This window comes from Tachysurus vachellii, chromosome 3 (genome assembly GCF_030014155.1).
Source record: "Tachysurus vachellii isolate PV-2020 chromosome 3, HZAU_Pvac_v1, whole genome shotgun sequence".
Lineage (NCBI taxonomy): Eukaryota > Metazoa > Chordata > Actinopteri > Siluriformes > Bagridae > Tachysurus > Tachysurus vachellii.
In genome coordinates this window covers 34,940,320-34,964,382 of record NC_083462.1, presented here as the reverse complement: position 1 = coordinate 34,964,382, position 24,063 = coordinate 34,940,320, and the positions used below count along the sequence as shown (strand labels likewise).

At 39.6% G+C, this 24,063-nt stretch overlaps 1 protein-coding gene, 2 non-coding genes and 3 pseudogenes across 6 annotated transcripts in view; all 6 read left to right on the top strand.

Annotated features, from left to right (window-relative positions):
- LOC132843539 (NACHT, LRR and PYD domains-containing protein 3-like) overlaps window positions 1-24,063 on the top strand; it is a 924,649-nt gene that overhangs the window by 661,451 nt on the left and 239,135 nt on the right. The window lies entirely within an intron of this gene.
- LOC132843673 (5S ribosomal RNA) lies at window positions 10,200-10,308 on the top strand (annotated as a pseudogene).
- On the top strand, window positions 10,728-10,846 carry LOC132843665 (5S ribosomal RNA; annotated as a pseudogene).
- On the top strand, window positions 12,359-12,477 carry LOC132843659 (5S ribosomal RNA). Its single transcript, XR_009648206.1, has one exon. It is a non-coding gene; the product is annotated as a 5S ribosomal RNA (ribosomal RNA).
- LOC132843654 (5S ribosomal RNA) lies at window positions 12,635-12,753 on the top strand. Its single transcript, XR_009648201.1, has one exon. It is a non-coding gene; the product is annotated as a 5S ribosomal RNA (ribosomal RNA).
- On the top strand, window positions 16,751-19,324 carry LOC132843547 (aerolysin-like protein; annotated as a pseudogene).

Here is a 24,063-nt window from a genome sequence, read left to right as displayed (position 1 = left end):
TCATTGATTACATCAAGGTTTTATAGACAGAACTCAAGAAAACAGAAGATATGTAAAAGCAAAACATCATCAATCATTGGCTCAAAATTATCTCATGCATCTCCTGACCAAGCTAATCTGACCAGGCCAAGGTCTTCTAGAGGACCTAGTGGACATTGTTTATGGACAACTCGTCCCCAGTCCCTACTGCCCTTGTCATAATCTTAACAAAACCTACTGATGACGATGTCAGTCTCTGGTCATGACACACACAGGGTACAAGAATAGAAGGACAAAGCCTTATGAACATCTTAAGATTAGAAATTTCCACCACAATTCCCCCCTTTTGTCCCTGGGACAATACACAAAATTTCAATAATCATTAATCTGTAACCAAATCTAGACTCTAAATAATATATGCTATTACTAATAATCAACTACTTGATCCACAGTATTATTAATCATTTGCTTAATCAGTATCACTTAATCAGTTATGAATATATTCTCATATGGCTTAGGCTAAGCTTAATCATGTATAATCTCACATCAGCATATCATTTCCCTTGTAAGGTTTTCATGAACGCGTCATAAAATACATGAACTTCAGTGGACAATACGCTGTTTTTGTGGGGACAGAATTCAAATTCAGTGAAATTCAGTGAAATCGAATGGAGTCATCGTCGAATGGAGGAATCCATTCTGTATCATTGTCAACATCGTCCAGTTTCACAAGTTGTTTGGTCGTTAGGTTGGACATTATGATGTGATGGACGCATTTATATGCGCAAGGGCCAAACAAACATAATAAGATCACTACCACACTCACTAGGATTATCATTGATAAATAGGGAGTCCACTGGCCAAACAATATATACCTACTAAGTCCCCAACTATTATCTCCGTGTTCATCTCGTTTCATTTGGTTTGCTACTTTATGCATATCATCCAGTGCATTGGAGATAGACCCATGATCGTCATCATTAGAGGGAATGAAGGTGCAAAATTGTCATGGCACATAACCCCCCCCTCTTTAGCTAATAAAACATCTAAGGCTATTCTATTTTGTGTTGTTGTCAATCTAAGGGCGGCGAGTTCTTGTTTGATACCCTCTTCTGCCCGATTAGTGCAGAATAAGTTAATATAAGTGGCAAGCCGATAAATGTGTGACTTCTAGTTGGTTCCATACCTGAGTCATCCCATATTGTGGGAAGATGGAATCAAAGAATTTACTTAGTTTACTTTTTAGTCTATGTTCTGGCGGGGGAAAATTATCATCAGAAACGTCTCTTTTGGCCCGCTTTATGGGTGAGTGTGAGTGAAGTATGACCACACCAGGGTACTTAAACCTTGCTAAAGTACACCACCCACCCCCACCCCCCCGACCACAGTTACGGGGTAAGGCCAAATACACATTTTTACCACAGACCCAATACCAATCGTCAGCCCTGAGTAGTGTTCCGGTGTCAGATGGATGAATAAGGGAACATTCTGCCTGTGGGCAGGTCCCGTCATCCGAATATGGGTAATATAAGTGAGTGCATCTCTGGCTGGCGATATTACCTAATGGTATGTTTCCTGTTCCTACAAAACAGTGTGTGTAGTTTAATTTAGGAGGAGGCTGTGCAATGAATGTGTTAATTCTCGTTTGATTTACCTTGGGTGTTCGTTTCAACACACTCATTAGAGTCCATACACATATAGTGGCATCAGTTAAACCATTTTAAACCAGTTAAACTCCATCCCAGGTCCTCCATCTTCACACCATAGGGAGGCTGGTGAATTTATCACCAGACTTAAATGGGTACCATTCGGCACTCCATACGCATCTTGCTTAAACATGCAGTAAGAACTGGCTCAGGGACCCCCTTACAGTGACTAATGTGAATCCACGTCGCTCTCTCTGCAACCTTCACCGCAGTCTGCTTGGTCAGAAGTACCTGAAATGGTCCCAGCCACCGCCTGGCTCTCCAGCTTTTCCTCCTGAAATCCTTCACCACCACCCAGTCACCTGGTTTGAGATTGTGTAGATCTGTTTGCGTCACCTTGGGCAGTGCTTCCTTCACCTGCTTATGGATTTGAGACAAAATAGAGGACAAGTTTGCACAATAACACAGTATTTCACCTTCACACTGGCTCGTGGTTAATCTGGGTGTGTGTCTAGGCTCAATTCCTGTATTTGGGGGTCTGCCAAACAGAATCTTAACGGGCTTAAATTCACTCTCCCCCTAGTTCTTGTTCTCATGTATAATAACACGATTGGGAGGGCCTTTACCCATGATAGGCCTGTTTCATCACAGCATTTGGCCAATTTGTTTTTCAGTGTTCCATTTTCTCGCTCTACTGCCCCTCCGCTGGCAGGGTGGTATGCACAGTGTTGTCTGAGATCTATACCCAAGTACTCTCCCACCCATCGAAGTGCTTGGTTTACAAAGGGAGTTCTATTGTCACTACTGATTTTGTCAGGGATTCCCCAACGAGGGATAATTTCAGACAGGAGTGCTTTAGCTACCGCACTTGCATCCTATTTGGAAGTGGGGAAAGCTTCCACCCACTTAGAGAACATATCCACTATCACCAGACAGTATTTTTTCCCTTCGCTGGGTGTCATTTCAATGAAATCCATCTGTAGGTGTTCAAATGGTCGCTGTGGCGGAGGATGGGCGCTTTGGGAGACTTTAACGCCTCAGCCAGTATTGTTTGTTGCACACACTATACACTTTTCACAAAATTTCTGGGAATAGTTAGCAAATCCCTTAGTGTGCCAGTATCTAGAGCAGGGGTCACCAACGCGGTGCCCGCGGGCACCTGGTCGCCCGCAAGAAGCACTTAAGGCACCCGCGAGGCACGTTCTAAAATAGCCCTGGTCAAAATATAGCTACGCCTAAAAAAATTTTCTTGCTGTAGTTTTTGAATAAAAAACGCTTGCATTAACGTAGATTTTAAAATGACGATATTTAATTTCATTTTATTTAATTTAAAAAAATTAAAACAAAAATGTTTTATGTATATAACGAACTCTGGCCTTTTCTGAAGTCAAATGTCAATACTGCGCGCACGTCACGTATGACTCCTGACACAAGGAAGTGGTGCAGCAACAATGAGGAGTTAGTGGTGATTTACCTCCCAGAAAATGGCAGAAAAGCGACAGAAAACATACCATTTTCACAGTGTTTGGGAGGAAGAGTTCTTTTTACGTCAGTCAAAGAAAAGTGTATGTGTCTCATTTGCGGGACGACTGTTGCGACGGCAAAGCGGCACAATGTGGCGAGACACTTCAGTCTGCGTCACGAAAGTTTCAATGCTAACTACCCACCCGGCGGCACATTAAGGACAGAAAAAGTCGTTACAAATCCTTTCATGCAAGTGGACATGACATGCACTGCTGAGCAACTAAGTGCTCTGTTCAACTTGGATGCTGGACAGGTAGAGATAGAAATCCTAACATTGCAAAATGACCTCCACCACAAAGCCCATCAGTCTGCACCAAACTTTTGGTGCCTTGTGGACACAGAAAAGTACAGTGGTGTATGCACAGCAGCTATGAAATTTGCATGCCTTTTTGGTTCAACCTATCTCTGTGAATCAGCCTTTTCTAAAATGAACTTTATCAAGAACAAACACAGAACACGCCTTACTGATGCACATTTACAAGACTCACTCAGACTTGCAGTGTCAAATTATTCACCAGATTACAGTGCACTGGTGAGCAGAATGCAGTGCCAGGCTTCCCACTAACAGACATTTACAGACAAAGAAGAGATAACATGTGTTCATTGAAAACACCATAATATTAAACTAAAGATGGTGCACAGAAATGTGAACATTTTTTGAAAAAGACTAAATTACCTGTGAATATTCCTTCCATCGTTGTTGTATAAATCATTGTTAATAATTGTGGAGAATAATTAACATTGACATGTGAGCAGTCTCTTCACCATATTATTATTATTAATATTATTATTATTATTATTATTATTATTATTATTATTATTATTATTATTATTATTATTATTATTAAAAAGTGATCTGTGCAATTTTGCTCTTGAGGAAGTTTGTATCAAACCGGTAGCCCTTCGTACTACTCAGTTCCCTTGAAGTAGCCCTCAGTCTTAAAAAGGTTGGTGACCCCTGATCTAGAGACACTATTATACATCCCCCCTTTTGACGCATGGTCTTGGCCATGCGCCAATTTAGCATAGAATGGAAACAGTTTCTTTGGCAGGAATGGTTTGTCATCTGGTCCGTACCAAACCCCATCTCTTACCACACCTCCTGTTTTCCTCCAAGTGGCTCTCTCTTCCGCTGTAGCTTGTGACTGAAGATCTTTGAGATCAGCTGTGGGAGTACATATTTTCAACATACACAAAGTTTCAGCATTCACAGAAATTTTCTGTGCAGCTGATTTTGCTGCTGCATCCGCCTGGGCATTACCCTGTGAAATAAGATCAGTTCTCCCAGTGTGTGCTTCACACTTACATACAGCAATAGATTTTGGAAGTAGGATTGCATCCAGGAGCTCAGAAATCAGGCCATTGTGCGTGATCGCTTTACCTGATGAAGTCAGGAAACCTCTATGTTTCCACAAAGTACCAAAATCATGAACTAATCCAAATGCATACCTACTGTCAGTATAAATAGTGACAGTCTTGTCTTTTGCCAATTTGCAAGCTGCTGTTAAAGCAACCAACTCGGCTGCCTGTGCAGAGAGATGCTCTGGTAATGATTCTGCTTTAATTCTTTCGTGTTTTGTAACTACTGCATACCCCATGCAGTTGCGGCCTGTTTTCTGATCTCGGAAGGCTGATCCATCCACAAAAAGCTCAAGATTTGGATTCAGCAACGGCGTCTCCTGCAAATCAGACCTATGACTGCAAATGTCATTTACAACTGCAACACAATTGTGTGGTTCTCCATCTGCTTCTGTGGGGAGAAGAGTCACAGGGTTTAATACAGTACAGCGTTTCACTTTCACATTTGGCATGTCAAGCAAAATAGTGTGTTATCTCAGCCACCATGCTGCAGACATATGTGCTGTTTTCTGTTCCAGGAGAAGTGACAGTGCATGTGCATCTGCATGTACTAAAAGAGTTAGATCACTGTACCCCACAATATCCCTAGAAGCATTGACTGCTTTTTCAGCTGCTGCTATTGCTCTTAAACACTTTGGCAGGCCTGCTGCTACTGGATCCAATTTAGCTGAGAAATAGGCTACTGGTCTTAATTTCCCCACATGATTTTGTAATAGCACTGATGTCATACATCCATTTTTCTCATCCACTGTTTGCACAAATGGCTTATCTGGGTCTGGAATCCCTAATGTTGGGGTGGTTTGTAGAATCTACAAAGGCTTTTTCTGCCTCTGGTGTCCAAATCAGTGCACTGTGGGCCTGTAGGCCTTTCCCATGAATGATTGCGCTCAAGGGTGACTCGAGTACTGCATAGTTGGGTATGAAGGTCCTGCAATAAGAACACATGCCTAAAAATGACATCAATTGTTTCTTTGTGTTAGGCTTTGGGATGTTTTGCATTGCTGCAACTCTGTTCTGCTCAATAGTTTTGCCTTGTTCTGATATCAGATGTCCCAAGAATTTTACTTGGTGTTGTACAAACTGCAGCTTTGATAAGCTCCCCTTGTGACCTTCCTTTGCTAGATGACAAAGCAATAGTGTCTTTTTCACATTGGTCTTTGGATGGCGCTGCAATCATGCAGTCGTCCATATATTGAAGAATTGCTGACCCTGGGGTCAGAGTCAGAGATTCTAGACTGTTCTTAAGGGCTTCGTTGTAGATAGTGGGAGATTCACAATACCCCTGACACAATCTGGTAAAAGTGTACGGTTTTCCATTAAAGGAAAATGCAAACCAAAACTATCTGTCTGGATGAACTGGTACACTGAAAAAAGCATTAGCTATGTCTACTACAGAAAACCACTTGCTGTCTGGTGGAATCTGAGACAAGATTGTGTAAGGTTTTGGCACATTTGGAGCTCTTAAAATTACTGCATCATTCACTACTTGGAAATCTTGGACAAAGCACCACTCCTCTGGTTCTCCCAGAGGCCTAATGTTTTTTTTCACAGGAAAGATAGGTGTTCTTACAGGAGAGGTTTTACATGGCACAGTCACACCAGCCTTACGCATTGAATTAAATACCGGTGTGATACCCTTAATGGCCTCTGGCTTTATGGGGTACTGTGTTTTGCAAGGTCTGTAATCTGATTTAGGTGTTATCTGCACAATTTTTGATTAGACCTACATCATATTTCCCTGTTGCCCAAAGTTCTCTGGGAACTGCTTGTAATCGGGATTCTTCCCCAGAAATGTGTGTCATCTGCCACATTGTTTTCAGTACATCTGTGTCTGCCTGTGGCATTATCATGTTCTGTCAACAAAAGCTACCCAATTCAAGGACATGCAATTGGCTTTAGTTTTCTCACTGTACAACACTGTGGGATCTGAACTGGGCTTCCAATCACCAGCTTCAACACACTTTAATGTCCATTTTCCTAAATCTTCCCACTTCTCTGTTTCACCTTTAGCTAGAGACACATGAGAGTGGGAATTCTCTATATTGAACGGATGGGCCTTCCCCGGCTTTACATGTATTTTAGACAGACTCACATCTGCAGTACATCTGTGATTGTCCCAATACAAATTCTTCAACAACAACTCCTCAGCTTCTTTTTGTTTTTCAAACCACTCTTGTTCATAAACTACATCTGGCCCTATGTGTGTGTGCTGTGCAGTGCAGATCATGTGTGTCCATGTATTGTGTGCGAGTAGGGTTAGTAATATCATGGGCCTTATCTGTGAGTGCTTGATTCACTGAATTCACAGCAGAGGTGCTGAGTTCCCACTCACAAACATACAACAGAGGTCACTTAACGCCCTGAAATTCACCTGTTTGACTTGTACACACTTTCAATCCATTTGGGGTGCTAATTAGATTTATTCCCAATTTGCAAATCAAATACCTGCCCATCAGATTAATAGGGCAGCATTCAGATAGCAGAAAAGAAAATGTGAATGGCTGTTGGTTAACCCCAACACACCTTAAGGGTGCTGTAAATCTTTCTTTCACGATAATCCCAGATGCTCCAACTGAATTCAGGGATCTACCACTCATTTTTGGCCTCTCACTCAACTCATGTACTTTGATCACAGAGTTTCCTGCACCAGAATCTACTAAAAACACAATGTCTGTCCCTTCTACATTTAATGTGTATATAGGCATCTAAACTGTACTTTGCATATGTGCCTTGTGGAGTATGTTTCTTCTCAAGAAAATCAATTGCATTCAAATCTTTAGCATTTAAGTCAGAATCAGAAGTTAGCTGAAGCGTTTCTTCATTGCAAAGCATCAAAGATTTTGACTCACCCATCCCTTCAGGTCTGACCTCCTCGACCCTGACCTGAGATGCTGATTGTCATGCAGTTTCTTTGTCGCGTTTCTTAGGACATTCCCTTGCCCAGTGATCTTGTCCTCCGCAAATAAAACATCCACTGTCTCCCGTTCTCTCTCTTCAGCCTCTGCCTCTTCCTCAATATCTCCCACTTCCTCGATGTGTTCGAGACCCCGCCATGGCTTGCATCATTGTCAGCTGGACTCTGTGTGTTTGTGCTTCTTTCTTCTTTTCATGCCCCTGCTTGTGTTGTACGAGCAGTTTCTCCGCATGCAGAGCATGTCGTTCGATGAGGCTCAGTTTTCCAGTGTCCCATGTTATGCATAGGTTTTTCACCTTGTCAGCTATTTCTGGAATCAGTCCATTCATGAAGCTGTTTCTCAAGTGTGCCTCGTATGCTGTCACTGCCCCCTCACTCATATCAGGTGGGGGAGTGAGGCCGCTGTGCGCGTTGTGTATGTCAGTGAGGCGATGGAGATATTGCGCAACGTTTTCGCCGTCCTCTTGTTTGCAAAGTGCAATCTTTGTCATATCCATCTTCGCTGGGAAAGCCTCCCTACACGCTTCACATAATTCCATTATGAAATTAGAGTACACCGCATTCCTTGAGTTCGCATGATCTGGATGCCTCATGCACAGATTCTCATCTGGCCATACATACTTGATTTGCGTTATGTCCACTGCTAGTTTTCTTCCCAGCAGACGCCTCAGTTCAAGTGAGGTGGGACAAAATTCCTTGAAAAAACATTCCAACTCCACACCGAACTTTTTCCCCCGACTTCTCTTGGGTCAGGGAGGTGTCCTTTAGTGTCCAGGAACGGTGTACTACTGTAGCATGGGGTCTCCATCTGGTCCAGCTACTTCCACCATGGGCATTGTAATCACACTCTGAAGTTGCTCTTTGACCTCTGAAGTTGCCTTTTCTTCAACTGGTCCAGGATTAGCATTCTGCTTCTGCTTCTCCCTCTGACATGTGCGATCCACGATCGGCGGGGAGGGTGGAGGAAGTGGGCACTTCTTCATGGTAGGACATGGGAGGACTCTTTGTTTCTGATTCCGTGTGGGCTGGCTCCGGTTGGGGGTGTGTTCCTGAATCCGTGAACACCTGTTTTGACACAGCCGCTGCCAGACAGGGTCGAGGAGGCAGTCCATCCAGGTCAGGATCATCTGAAAAAGACTTAAGACTTTGTGAGCTCCTTAATGTACTTTGTGTATTTTGTGCATTTTGTAAATACTGTGTAGATAATCTCCTTGGGGCAGATTGTGATTTTCTCAACCTTTTCTCTGCCTCTGATCTCCACATCTGAAAAGCTGTCCAATTTACTTCTACCCTCTTTCTCTTCTTTTTTCTGGCATTGTCTCTTTCAATTTGGATCAGGTTACCTCTCAGCAAGTCTAACTGTTTCAGGCTAAAACTGCCGCCGTCTGGGAAGCCACATTCCGCCACCCACCACATTATTTGTATCACAGAATCAGGACCATAATTAGTTTTCATAAAATTCACAATAGGTCCAGTGATACATACTACAGTATGTTTGTACTGAGTTTGCTCTTAGATTTATTGTTGCCCATGACTATCTTAGTTTATTGTTGACGGTCTCTGCGTCAGAAAGCCTGTTCTCTTTGCTATGTGTGTGTGCTTTATCTTTTGTTTTGGCCTTTTCTCTTTTCCCCTAACCTGCTTTGCTCTTCAGAGAGTCTACGCTGAGCTCGTCAGCTCTTAGCGGCGGGTTTTCTGAAAACTTCGCAAACAAGACACCTTTAGCACCTAATCCCACATTAGTGCCGTGCTTTACTTTTTATTTCTAGGCCTTGCACTAGGTGCCTATCCAGGTCCTTGACCTGTCGACAGATCCAGGTTTAAATCCTGTCTTTTCTGCCCTTTCTACACAGAGACAACCAACAATATAATTTTACGATTCAACACTAATGAATTTAACTAGGGTTCTCTGGAAAAAACCCTTACAATCTTACAATTAAAATAAAATAATATTCTCACCTTCCACATGTCCAATTACTTTTGATTCCGGCGTTGAGGCGGCTCACGGTAAACTCCCGAGTCCTCTCATGCTCATGGCCAATTTTGCGATTGGAGGTGAAGTTAACGGCCAAGAAGTCGACTCTCAAGTGCGGAACCCTGCTCGCAGTGCCAAATTGTTGTGGAAGTTCCGAGGTTAGAGCGATTTAAAGAATAAAGTATAACACTGGTAGACACGAGCAAGAGTAAAAAGGTTACACAATTTATTGTGCTCAGCTGCGCAGCAGGACCCAACACTCCACATGTAGCATGAGGGATGAAGGGCCAAGATCATTGATTACATCAAGGTTTTATAGACAGAACTCAAGAAAACAGAAGATATGTAAAAGCAAAACATCATCAATCATTGGCTCAAAATTATCTCATGCATCTCCTGACCAAGCTAATCTGACCAGGCCAAGGTCTTCTAGAGGACCTACAGTAGTGGACATTGTTTATGGACAACTCGTCCCCAGTCCCTACTGCCCTTGTCATAATCTTAACAAAACCGATTACGATGTCAGTCTCTGGTCATGACGCACACAGGGTACAAGCATAGAAGGATAAAGCCTTATGAACATCTTAAGATTAGAAATTTCCGAAATAGCTGACTGCCTGGGAATACCAGTTGCTGTAAGCTTTTGATATACTGTAGGCATTCATTTACTTTACTATTTGAAATCTCTAACAACAACATATTAATATTCAGACCCTTTCGCTAATGTTTCGATAGAAAACAAAAAAAAAAGAATAGAAAAAAACAAACAATTTATAAATGGGTTCCATTCCAAACTCCTTTCGCTCGCGACCATTCCACTCTGAGAATGCCTGATCTTGGAAGTTAAGCAGAGTCGGGCCTGGTGAGTACTTGGATAGGCAACTGCCTGGGAATACCAGGTGCTGCAAACTTTTGACATAGGTATTCATTTACTTTACTATTTGAATTCTCTAACAACAACATCTTAATATTCAGACCCTTTTGCTAATGTTTCGATAGAAAACAACAAAAAAGAAAAAAACAAAAATTTATAAATGGGTTCCATTCCAGCTTTCCTTTCGCTTACGACCATTCCACTCTGAGAACGCCCAATCTTGTCTGATCTCGGAAGCTAAGCAGAGTCTGGCCTGGTTAGTACTTGGATAGGTGACTGGAATACCAGGTTCTGTAAACATTTGACATAGGCATTCATTTACTTTACTATTTGAAATCTCTAACAACAACATTTTAATATTCAGACCCTTTCGCTAATGTTTCGATAGAAAACAACAAAAAAAAGAAAAGAAAAAACTAACAATTTATAAATGGGTTCAATTCCAACCTTTCTTTCGCTTATGGCCATTCCTCTCTGAGAATGCTCGATCTCATCTGATCTCGGAAGCTATGCAGAGTCGGGCCTGGTTAGTGCTTGGATAGATGACTGCCTGGGAATACCAGGTGCTGTAAGCTTTTGACATAGGCATTCATTTACTTTACTATTTGAATTCTCTAACAACAACATCTTAATATTCAGACCCTTTCGCTAATGCAGGGGTCACCAACCTTTTTAAGACTGATGGCTACTTCAAGGGAACTGAGTAGTACGAAGGGCTACCGGTTTGATACAAACTTCCTCAAGAGCAAAATTGCACAGATCACTTTTTAATAATAATAATAATAATAATAATAATAATAATAATAATAATATGGTGAAGAGACTGCTCACATGTCAATGTTAATTATTCTCCACAATTATTAACAATCATTTATACAACAATGATGGAAGGAATATTCACAAGTAATTTAGTCTTTTTCAAAAAATGTTCACATTTCTGTGCACCATTTTTAGTTTAATGTTATGGTGTTTTCAATGAACACATGTTATTTCTTCTTTGTCTGTAAATGTCTGTTAGTGGGAAGCCTGGCACTGCATTCTGCACACCAGTGTACTGTGATCTAGTGAATAATTTGACACTGCAAGTCTGAGTGAGTCTTGTAAATGTGCATCAGTAAGGCGTGTTCTGTGTTAGTTCTTGATAAAGTTCATTTTAGAAAAGGCTGATTCACAGAGGTTGAACCAAAAAGGCATGCAAATTTCATAGCTGCTGTGCATACACCACTGTACTTTTCTGTGTCCACAAGGCACCAAAAGTTTGATGCAGACTGATGGGCTTTGTGGTGGAGGTCATTTTGCAATGTTAGGATTTCTATCTCTACCTGTCCAGCATCCAAGTTGAACAGAGCACTTAGTTGCTCAGCAGTGCATGTCATGTCCACTTGCATGAAAGGATTTGTAACGACTTTTTCTGTCCTTAATGTGCCGCCGGGTGGGTAGTTAGCATTGAAACTTTCGTGACGCAGACTGAAGTGTCTCGCCACATTGTGCCGCTTTGCCGTCGCAACAGTGTTCCCGCAAATGAGACACACACACTTTTCTTTGACTGACGTAAAAAGAACTCTTCCTCCCAAACACTGTGAAAATGGTATGTTTTCTGTCGCTTTTCTGTCATTTTCTGGGGGGTAAATCACAACTAACTCCTCATTGTTGCTGCACCACTTCCTTGTGTCAGGAGTCATACGTGATGTGCGCGCAGTATTGACATTCGACTTCAGAAAAGGCCAGAGTTCGTTATATACACAAAACATTTTTGTTTTAATTTTTTTTAATTAAATAAAAATGAAATTAAATATCGTCATTTTAAAATCTATGTTAATCTATGTTAATGCAAGCGTTTTTTATTCAAAAACTACAGCAAGAAAATTTTTTTAGGCGTAGCTATATTTTGACCAGTGTTATTTTAGAACATGCCTCGCGGGCGCCTTAAATGCTCCTTGTGGGCGACCAGGTGCCCGCGGGCACCGCGTTGGTGACCCCTGCACTAATGTTTCGATAGAAAACAACAAAAAAAAAGAAAAAAGAAAGAAAGAAAAAGAAAAAAAAACAAACAATTTATAAATGGGTTCTATTCCAAGTTTCCTTTTGCTTACGGCCATTCCACTCTGAGAACCCCCGATCTCGTCTGATCTCGGAAGCTAAGCAGAGTCGGGCCTCGTTAGTACTTGGATAGGCGACTGCCTGGGAATACCAGGTGCTGTAAGCTTTTGACATAGAGAATTCAAATAGTAAAGTAAATGAATGCCTAACAACATCTTAATATTCAGACCCTTTCACTAATGTTTCTATAGAAAACAACAAAAAAAAAAGAAAAGAAAAATACAAACAATTTATAAATGGGTTCCATTCCAACTTTCCTTTTTGCTTACGGCAATTCCACTCAGAGAACGCCCGATCTCGTCTGATCTCGGAAGCTAAGCAGAGTCGGGCCTGGTTAGTACTTGGATAGGCGACTGCCTGGGAATACCAGGTGCTGTAAGCTTTTGACATACAGTAGGCATTCATTTACTTTACTATTTGAATTCTCTAACAACAACATCTTAATATTCAGACCCTTTCGCTAATGTTTTGATAGAAAACAATAAAAAAAAGAAAAGAAAAAACAAACAATTTATAAATGGGTTCCAACCTGCTATACACCATCTCACTGGTAAATCACAATTCAAATCATAATGAAGATAGAGTTGGGGTACTCGACCTCGGACTCGAGTCCGGACACGAGTCCAATTTTGAATGAACTCGGACTTGTCACGCACTCGGGTGAATTTGTACTCGGACTTGACACGGACTTGAACATTTTGGACTCGGAAAATATTCCGAGTACACTCGAGTACAGTCATGTGTAACAATAAAACCAGCATAAAATTGAGATGAGAAATTAATTAATGTCTCCCCGTTTGTCATTTTACTGCACCACACCGGCAGGCAGCAGTAGCATCATCTTATGCTTGCAGACGAAACACACACATCACTCACTGGATATCAATCTGTGGCTAGGACGATGTCTTCAAAGTCAGCAATAATTTGTTTTGCTTACGAAAATCATAAAGAATTTATATGCAAGACATCCGGCAAAAAGAAGCACTCTGCGGATTGCAAATTTTGCAAAACAACTCTTACTGATGTTTCTGGCACGACTTCAAATTTCTACCGACATGTTCAGAGAAAACATAAAGAAAGGTAAGTTGCTTATTATAACTTTTATACCAATTTAAATCCAAATATGCGATATGACGCTAAATATATATTGGGTCTTAAATCATGCAGACAGAAATGAGGCCGCCTCAATGTGCATCATCAGTGATGAATTATCTAATGGTTTTACACTTGCACGGTCAAATAAATTCACACACATCATGTCAAAATGTAAGTTTGGCCGAGTATTCATGTAAACAGTCGGTTATGTACATTGGTAAGATGTCTTAAGTGAATGTAAACAAACAGTTGGGAAAAATAGTCACATCAGTCAAATAAATATGTTGCCGTAATGTTAACAAAATCACTCACTCACTCTACTGATAACTAACTTTATTAAATGTAATGAGAATCAATGTGCATGTCATACAGTGAAGTCTGTTTTATTTTACATTTAATTGCTTTATTTAATTCCAGTAGTATTTATTCTTACTTGAATACTACTTGGACCTACTTGAGAAAACAATTATCGTGAAATAAGATTTTAGTATCGCCCACCCCTAAACATTAGCATTTGGTGATTTCAGTCTTTAATTCTACAAAATGTTAAATGTAATTCTTAATGTGGGAAATAATATAAACCCTGCTGATTGAGATTTGTTTTTTACATTTTAGTAAGGAAATTAACATATCACCACAGAAATGCAGGGACTGTAAATATAGTCCTTTTAAATATAAAATGATTTGCTCTTAATGTAATGTAATTATTTTCTATCAATTACTTAATGTGATCTGAATTGCAATAACTAGTAAAATAGCTTAAACAAAACTTTGCAAAAAAAATGTTTTAGGCACATTAGACAAATTTTTGCATGTTGTTGTTTTGCATGTACCTTCTGTTTTTGAATTAGCAAGTATTGTTAAAATTTTCTCCTTTTTTTCCCAGAATAAGAGAGTACCAAAGACAGCAGCAGCAACCAACAGACCAACAGCCCAGCATTGCAGGATTTGCAAGACCAGAATTGACCAAACAAGCAGTGCAACTTTATGATGCAAGTTCTCCAAGACAACAAGAAATTCATAATGCCATCATTAAGGATCTCCTCATTGGCTGCACTTTACCTCTGTCAATCGTTGAAAATCAGCATTTCAGGCATTTCTTGAAAGTAATAGACAACAAATACACTCCCATTGCAAGAAAAACAATCACTGAAAAACACATTCCTTTGTTGGTTGATCAGGTGAAAGATTCAATTAAAAGGAAGCTCCAGACCCAATCATCTGTGTCCATAACTGCTGACATATGGTCTGATCGAACCATGCAGTCCTTCTTCGGTGTTACAGCCCATCGATTAAACCAAGATGGAAATCAGCTGGAGTCCTTTCTTTTAGACCAGGGGTTACCAATGCGGTGCCCGCGGGCACCTGGTCGCCCGCAAGGAGCATTTAAGGCGCCCGCGAGGCACGTTCTAAGCTGTGATAAGCTTAATAGTGACAAGCTGTAATAGTGGTATTTTTTATTACATTTTTATATTGCCATTGATTTAATGGGTTGAAATGTTAAAATATTAATAGAATATAAAAATTTACAATACCAATTTATAATCTTTATTAATTTAATTACTTTCTGGACTCGGATGGACTCGACTCGGACTCAGCCTTTAAGAACTCGGACTTGAGTCCAACTTGGGCCCTTTTGGACTCGGTCTCGGACTTGGACTTGATGTTTAAGGACTTGGTCTTGACTCGTATTCGACAAAGTGGACTCGGACCCAACTCTAGAAGATAGTTATCCTTCACCTCATCATCAAATTGATACAAATGCACACATAGCTCATCCTACAGAAACTGTGTCTATACCAATGTGAAAAAAGTTCTCTAAATAACCTTAACATAATTCAACCAAAGAAATGCAAAGAAAACTAAAGTTTGGGCTTCTGAATATTATATCCCTTATATTATTATTATTATATATTATTATTTATATATTATATTCACAAATTATAAATTTGGAACAAGAGGTTAAAAATAAACAGCAAAAATGACCAAGAGAATCTAGGTCTAGGGTCATCTGTGTGCAAAAAGAAGGCCAATAGGATACAAAAAAAAGAGAAAATACATAAAAATGGTCAAAGATAAAGGACTTGTGAATGAAAACACAAAGGAGCATGGTCTGTCTTCATTCAGTTAAATAAACTTGATCTTGAATGGACCTGATGGTACAGTGTTTGTGTGGAGGAAGCGAACAAACAAATAAATGTTCTCAAAAGCTTCTGAGGGGTGAAAGTCTTGTGAAATCTGATTTCCAACGAGCAGCGTGGGCACACAAACACCTGTTACTTGGAAGTGTGAAGTAAGGTCCAGAACCACTCTCTTATTTGATATAAATATGAGAGCATGCAGCTTCTGTCTTATCCATAAACTTGCATCCTTCACAAGACGTCTTTTAAAGAAGGCATTTTAAGCTACCTGCTTCGTCAGTTCCTTGTAAGTGTTCAGTTTATTCTTGATTACATTATGTATGTTATTAACTGTGTGTGTAGATTATAGCGTTACAGCAGTACTGTAAGTTACTGTATATGATAATGCTTAACTCATATTATGAATGCATAATTCTGATCATTTTCTATTACAGTGTGGTTTTTCAGTGCATTAATCTTTACTAAATAAATTTGTTAGTGCTGGTAAAGTAAATCAGTGTGGCATAAGATACATAAAGCTCTTTATAACTCCGCTTCATCACACTCCACCTTGTTTATTAGTTACTTCTCATGTCTGAATACTGATTCATGAAATTTCACTATTATATTTTCCCAAGGCGTGCATAACTCAACTCTGAACATGATGATGTCAATGAAATCTTAGGGTTAACACCCACTTCTGTGTTTATTAAAAAAAAACAACAACATTATGATCCCAAAGTTTTACTATGTTAAATGTTAGTAATGGTATAACATAGGGGTCTCAGACACAGATAAAGCTTTCCAGAATAACACTACCCAGAACTTTCACAAGTCATAAGTTTCACACTGACATACTAGCCCATGTGCTTTTTATATGGTGCTAACAGGAAGTGGGCGAGGTAATCAAAGAGATTATTAGAATTACAGAGGAAGGAATTCTTTTGTAAAACGTTACCCTGGCCATTAGCATGTATAAAGTCATCTAATAATACAGTTGTTTAATGAAGCTTTATGAGCTGAATCAGCAAATGATAGCAGTAGCTCATGCTTCAGGCATTTTATTACCATAACCACAATTCATATGAAACATGCCTATTTATCAGAAGAACTATTTTCTATTCATCTTGAAATGTTTGTCTTTTTAAGGTTAAGAACAAGATCATGTCATACCTGGCCAATGTTGTTGAAGTTGGTGGAACTGGAGGAGATGCTTTCCAATTTAATGACACTAAAAATGGAACGATGTTGAAAAAGATCAGTGTTTGGGTCTGTGAAACTATGGTGAAAGCCATGAAGGTGTGGCTTACTGATGGCCAGTCCAAACAGTTTGGTGTTCCTGCTGGGAATTTGCAAGACTTTACAATTGAAGATGGAGAGCATTTCATCTCTCTTTCACTTTGGCCAAATCAAAATAATACACGTCTGGGCGCTATGAAATTCAAGACAAGTCACTCCCGGGAGTTCTATGAAGCTTGACAAATGGCAGGCTGCAACCAGAAGTTTCAGTTGATGTTGCCTCTGGGATCTGCATGGGAATCAAAGGACATTCAGGGTGTGATAGTGATCGCTTAGGTTTCATGTTCATCAACAACATCAAGTCTGCTGAGCTCTCTGATGTGGAGTATAGCAAAGTTTCTGAAGTCTCACCCAATGCCACTGTCATAGAGATCAAATCCATATCCTACCAGAACATCATTCCTGAAATGCAAGAATTCATTATTGATGCCTCCAAAAAAAAAAAATCACCCAAACATCCTCCTGGGCTCTTAAATGCAAACTGGAATTCAGTAGCCTGGACATAAAGGCAGGAATTCCACTGCTTGTGAAGGAGTCATCAAAATATAAACTAAATATTGGAAATGAGGGTACATATAAATCAAATGATACTAATGAGGAAATGAATCTATTCTCATTTTCTTTCAAAGTTCCTGCAGGTAAAACCGTGAATGCTACAGTACCGTTGAAATTGGTAAAGCTACAGTTGATCTCCAATTCAATGGCCTCATCAAGGTTACACACGTGGACAAAATTGTTGGTACCCTTCGGTCAATGAAAGAAAAACTCACACTGGTCACAGAAAAAACTTTAATCTGACAAAAGTAATAATATATAAAAATTCTATGAAATGTTAACCAATGAAAGTCAGACATTGCTTTTCAACCACGCTTCAACGGAATTATTTAAAAAAAGAAGTAAACTCATGGAACAGGCCTAGACAAAAATGATGGTACCCCTAACTTAATATTTTGTTGCACAACCTTTTGAGGCAATCACTGCAATCAGATGATTCCTGTAACTGTCAATGAGACTTCTGCACCTCTCAGCAGATATTTTGGCCCAGTCCTCATGAGCAAACTGCTCCAGCTGTTTCCGGTTTGAAGGGTGTCTTTTCCAGACGGCATGTTTCAGCTCCTTCCAAAGATGCTAATAGGATTGAGGTCAGGGCTCATAGAAGGCCACTTTAGATTAGTCCAATGTTTTCCTCTTAGCCATTCTTGGGTGTTTTTAGCTGTGCTTTGGATCATTGTCCTGTTGCAAGACCTGCGACTGAGACCAAGCTTTCTGTGGCCTGCGACTGAGACCAAGCTTTCTGACACTGGCCAGCACATTTCTCTCTAGAATCCCTTGATAATCTTCAGATTTCATTGTACCCTGCACAGATTCAAGACAGATGCAGCAAAGCAGCCCCAGAACATAACAGAGCCTCCTCCATGTTTCACAGTAGGGACAGTGTTCTTTCCTTGATATGCTTCATTTTTCTGTCTGTGAACATAGAGCTGATGTGCCTTGGCAAAAAGTTCAATTTTTGTCTCATCTGTCCATAGGACATTATCCAGAAGCTTTGTGGCTTGTCAACATGTAGTGTGGTATATTCCAGTCTTGCTTTTTTATGATTTGTGTCCTCCTTCGTCGTCTCCCATGTAGTCCACTTTGGCTCAAACAACGATGGATGGTGCGATCTGACACTGATGTTCCTTGAGCATGAAGTTCACCTTGGATCTCTTTAGAAGTTTTTCTGGGCTCTTTTGTTACCATTCGGATTATCCGTCTCTTTGATTTGTCCATGTTGAGTGTGGTACACACCATGTCACCAGACAACACAGTGACTACCTGGAGCCCTATATATAGGCCCACTGACTGATTACAAGATTGTAGACACCTGTGGTGCTAATTAGTGGACACACCTTGAATTAACATGTCCCTTTGGCCACATTATTTTCAGTCTTTTCTAGGGGTACCATCATTTTTGTCTAGGCCTGTTCCATGAGTTTCATTCATTCATCTTCTACCGCTTATCCGAACTACCTCGGGTCACGGGGAGCCTGTGCCTATCTCAGGCGTCATCGGGCATCAAGGCAGGACACACACACACACACACACACACACACACACACACACACACACACACACAATTTTTTCAATTGGCAATTTTTCCAGAGATGCCAATCAACCTACCATGCATGTCTTTGGACCGAGGGAGGAAACCGGAGTACCCGGAGGAAACCCCCGAGGCACGGGGAGAACATGCAAACTCCACACGTTCCATGAGTTTATTTTTTTTAAATAATTCCATTGAAGCATGGTTGAAAAGCAATGTCTGACTTTCATTGACCGAAAAGTACCAACAATTTTGTCCATATGTGTACCTGCTATAATGGCAGCATGATGGAGTTTAATACCAGTGGAACCTACAAGGGTGTCGCTTACACTGATGGAAACGTGGTTGTCGATTAATCAAACAAACCTCTTGGTGAAGGTTTGAGACAAAATTCTTTAAAAAGTCCAATAAAATTAATCTCATATATTAAATCATTTTAATCAATAATTTTTGTGTTTGAGGTTAGTTTAGTTTGATTGTTTTTAATATTAGCTTCTCATAATCATGATTCTTTGGGTTGATTTTTTTTCTTTCCAAATCTGTTAACCAATGAAAAAAGTGATTTGATTTATTTTGCTGGTTCATGCAATTTATTCTGCTACCTACCTAGTCTGCTAACATCTCATTTGGTGATTTTTAGATCTAGTTTGACTGTAACTTTAAAGAACAATTTGATTATTTTCTTTTGACATATTCAGAATATAATAATCTGTTATGATTTCCATCAATAAAATCAGTCTCAACTGAAACTAAGCATCTGACTTTTTTTTTTTGCATATTTATGTATTATTCTAGATTCTTCCTGAGCACTAACACTAAAAAAAAACATCAACAGGTCTGTTCTGAGTCCCAGTCCTCCCAGTAAAATGGGTCTATGTGCTGGAGTAAACAAACATTCATACACTACTTGAGCACATTTAAACTATTTCATGTGATTATTTTGACTTAAGAAAATGTTTTCTATACTTTTATGTAGTTTTTCTACACTTTAATCCAAAGCTTGCATCTGGTATCTCTAAAAAGGTCATTCAATAAACAGCTGGTTTACATTGCTGTCTGTCTCAACACCCTTCACTTCTTTCAAGGCACAAAGCAAATCAAGTCATTTTTAAATCAAAAATTTTTAAATAAACTGGATTAATTTATTTGACAGCATTAGCACATTTCTCCACAATGCACTGGTTTCGGAAGAATTTGCCTCTGTTTCCGAGCCATAGGAATATGTTCCTGTCCCGGTTTCGGTCATTTCCTCCCATACCAGTTTCACTTCTGCAACATGTTATCTAGACATCCAAGTGCCTATGTGAAAACTCGACTGAAAAAAATAAGCTTATAAGCATATACAGTATTATAAGCTAGTGTAATAACTACCTGGCACAATCACCTGAAAAACATGTGGAGCAATGCGATAAGAAACGTATCATCTTGGACAGTTTTATGAAAGCTTGAAAAGTTGGGGTCTGAAACCAGATGTTCAAGTTGATGTTGCATTTGGGAATAACATGCCTCAGAACGTCCACAAACATTAAACTCTTTCATACTCTAGAAAAATAAATAATAACTTACTTAAATCAAAGTCACATGTCTGCCCCACCTTCGTCTGCTCCTCCCGTCTCCACACACCTGTTTCCCATTGTCATTATTTTGTCTATTTAATCATGCCCCATTGCTGATAGCAGCCCGGAATCATCGTCATGTGTACCGTCATTGTCCTGTTAGTGCGATGTTTGTGTAACGTCTTTATTTCATCATCCTTTGTTTTGTTTAGATTTCGTCTGTGTTCCTGTTTCATGTATGTCATTTATTAAACCCCGATCATTTGAAGCTATCCTGCATACGGGTCTGTCATCCTTCAGTCCTGGTTGTGACAGAATGATTCCGCCTAAACTAAGACCCAGCAGGATAGCTTCTAGCTCGGACCGGCTTTTTTTCTTCTCCCCCTGGACTGTTCCGTCAGTCCTTCTGGCCCTTTCTTTTGTCGGTGACATCGCTCTGCATTTTTTTCGGTGAGGGACACCGCTCCACTTCCGGTTCCGTCCGAGGAGGACGTCGCCTCACTTCATCTGCGGAGGATGTTACCATCCCGGTTTTGCACCTTTTTATATATATATATATATTTTTTTTTGGTGCCCTGCGGCATCGCCCCACATCTGTTCTGATGAGGGACACCGTTCCGCTTCCGGTTCCGTCCGAGGAGGACGTCGCCTCACTTCTTCCGCGGTGGGTGTTGCAGGCCCATGGCAGAGGATCCTTCCCACCCTCCCACCCTTCTTCCTACTCTGGTCATCAAGATGGGTCAGGCCGCTGTGCATCAGGGGTATTGACAGTCCTTCAGCTCGGCTGTGGACGTCGCTCGGCCCTTCAGTTCGGCGGTGGACGTCGCTCCAGATTTGGAGAGCGGATAGCAATAAGACAGTACTGCAGAAGAAAAGTAGCTGCATTAGAAGGAAATGGAACTGCATTGTCTAAAGCAACAGTTTAGAATTTTTAGAGATGCATTGAGTGAGTATTGGGGTACATTTATCATGAAATGTACATCTGGAAACACACTAAAAGTACCCATGACAAGGCATGATATGAAAGATGAATGGGAAAATGTAACTAAAGTGATGGTTCTTGGTTATAACACTGTTCAATACTTTCTCATTGTGCTGGCCAAGCCTTTTCTGTGTTATTGTCTAACAATTTCTGGAGATAGTTTCTCAAGAGGAAAAGCAGCTTGTTGAAGAAGCAATGAGAGACTTTACATCTGTCTCTGCATGAGAAGAATGAGTTGAATTCTTGGAAGCTCATGATGTGGAACTTCTTATCACTGATGCCAAGCAGATCTTACTTGATGTGGCACACAAAGAAATTGTGTAAGATCCAGCTTACATAGCAGAATGTTGGAGTCCGGTGTTGAAAAATCTGAACCTACCTCCAGGGGGACTAAATTAATTGATGATGAGCCTTACTCCAACAGCAAGAAAAGTTATATCCATATCACAACATGAAACACTAAATAACAGAGAATGCCTGATCATGGATTATCTTAAGAGGTTCATCAAGCACTGTAGTGATGTTCGGCTCAGGAAATTTCTGCGTTTCTGCACAGGTGTTTTGTGGATGTGTGTTAGAAGTTCCAAACAATTATAATTCATACCCTGAACTTGCAGATGAGTTCATAAATGTCCTTGATGCAAAGATATGGGTGATGGATATTGTGCAATGGTAAGGATGCCAGTAATAACAAAGAATAGGTCTGTTATATTCCTTAATTAGACTTACATTTATCTATATCTGTCTATCTGTTTTTATCCTAGGCGGTCAGACAGTATGTGCAGCAGGATATGACTGTTTCTTTGTCTCATTCACAGTCTCCATCTCACACACAGTTTCCTGACATATACTGAACTTATTTTTGTTGCTATTTTTTTTGTCATTTTTGTTATTATTTTTGTTATCCTGCACATCAAGATAATGTTTCATTAAAGCTCAGATCTTCTTACAGCAGTCTTCTTACAGTAATGTTTTCAGAATTTATACTGTCTAAATAGTATTCCTACAATACAGTATATTGTAAGAACAGGTTTGCAAACGAAATGCGGAACAAAGCAGCGCTAGTTTGAGCACCGCATGGATCATTCAGCTCAAACCACCATTAAACAGAATTTGAGACCCTACTGTGATCCGCTGTGAGATCCAGGTAGAACCGATTGAAACAGATCATTTATTCTGTTACATATGCAGTGTTGTTTAAAGTACTAGAAAGCAATACTTGAGTAAAAGTACAAGTATCGTACTAGAAAAAGACTTTGGTAGAAGTGAAAGTTACCTTTTAGAATATTGCTCAAGTAAAAGTCATAAAGTATCTGATATATACTGTACTTAAGTATCAAAAGTCATTTTCTAATATTTAATGTACTTAAGTATTTGAAGTAAAAGTAAAAAGTAAAATTTCAGTGATTTTCAAGAAGAGTTTTATATTATATATTATATGACTACATAGTAAGCCAACTTTTGGTAATTATTAATTATTAATTAATTATAATTATGGTATTATTGGCAAAAGTGGCAAAATTTCATGTATGTGTGCATTCTCTACAAACAGTGTGTCCAATGAATGCAGTCAAAAAAAAAAATTCACAAGACAAAGACCAAATCAATAAATGTTATTTTTATTTAGTATTGAATGGATTCTTTGCATTAATATTTTGTTTGTGTTACAACTCTGGTAATAAGAATAGTGACATTTCACTGCTTTTGGTTGCCTCTTTGCGGCTTTCTGCCGATTAACGTTATAGATAAATGCCTCCAGCTCTGACTGCGCGTGGCCGCTGGGCGTCCCTGTGCTTCTCTGTAGAGCGCGCGGAGCGTAATGTAATCTATGAGCAGTGATTCGCCAAACCTCCCTTATTGCAGTCGCACACATTTCTTCGGATTTTTTTTGTAGTAACAAGTAAGGAAGATGCTTAGTTGAAATATAACGGAGTAAAAGTATACATTTTATCTAGAAAATGTAGTGGAGTAAAAGTGAAAGCTGACCTACATTTAAATAGCGAAGTAAAGTACAGATACGTGAAATTTCTACTTAAGCACAGTAACGAAGTATTCCGTTACATTACAACACTGTACATATGAATATGTTGACCTCAAGTCATTACTGATTTATTCTGTTACATATGAATATGATGACCTCAGGTCATCACTGATTTATTCTGTTACATATGAATATGATGACCTCAGGTCATCACTGATTTATTCTGTTACATATGAATATGATGACCTCAAATCATCACTAATTTATTCTGTTACATATGAATATGATGACCTCAAGTCATTACTGATTTATTCTGTTACACATGAATATGATGACCTCAAGTCATTACTGATTTATTCTGTTACATATGAATATTTTGACCTCAAGTCATCACCTAAATCAAAATCTGATTTTTGAATGCTGTTCAAATGTAATTACTAAGGGATCTGTTATTTTAAATGTGTTGATTTTAACAAAATGGTAATGTGATTAATGAATGAGAAAAAGCTCTGCTTTTTAAATACATTCTGTCATGTATATTATGTGCTTAGAGCTGTCATTTTTATAATGTTATAT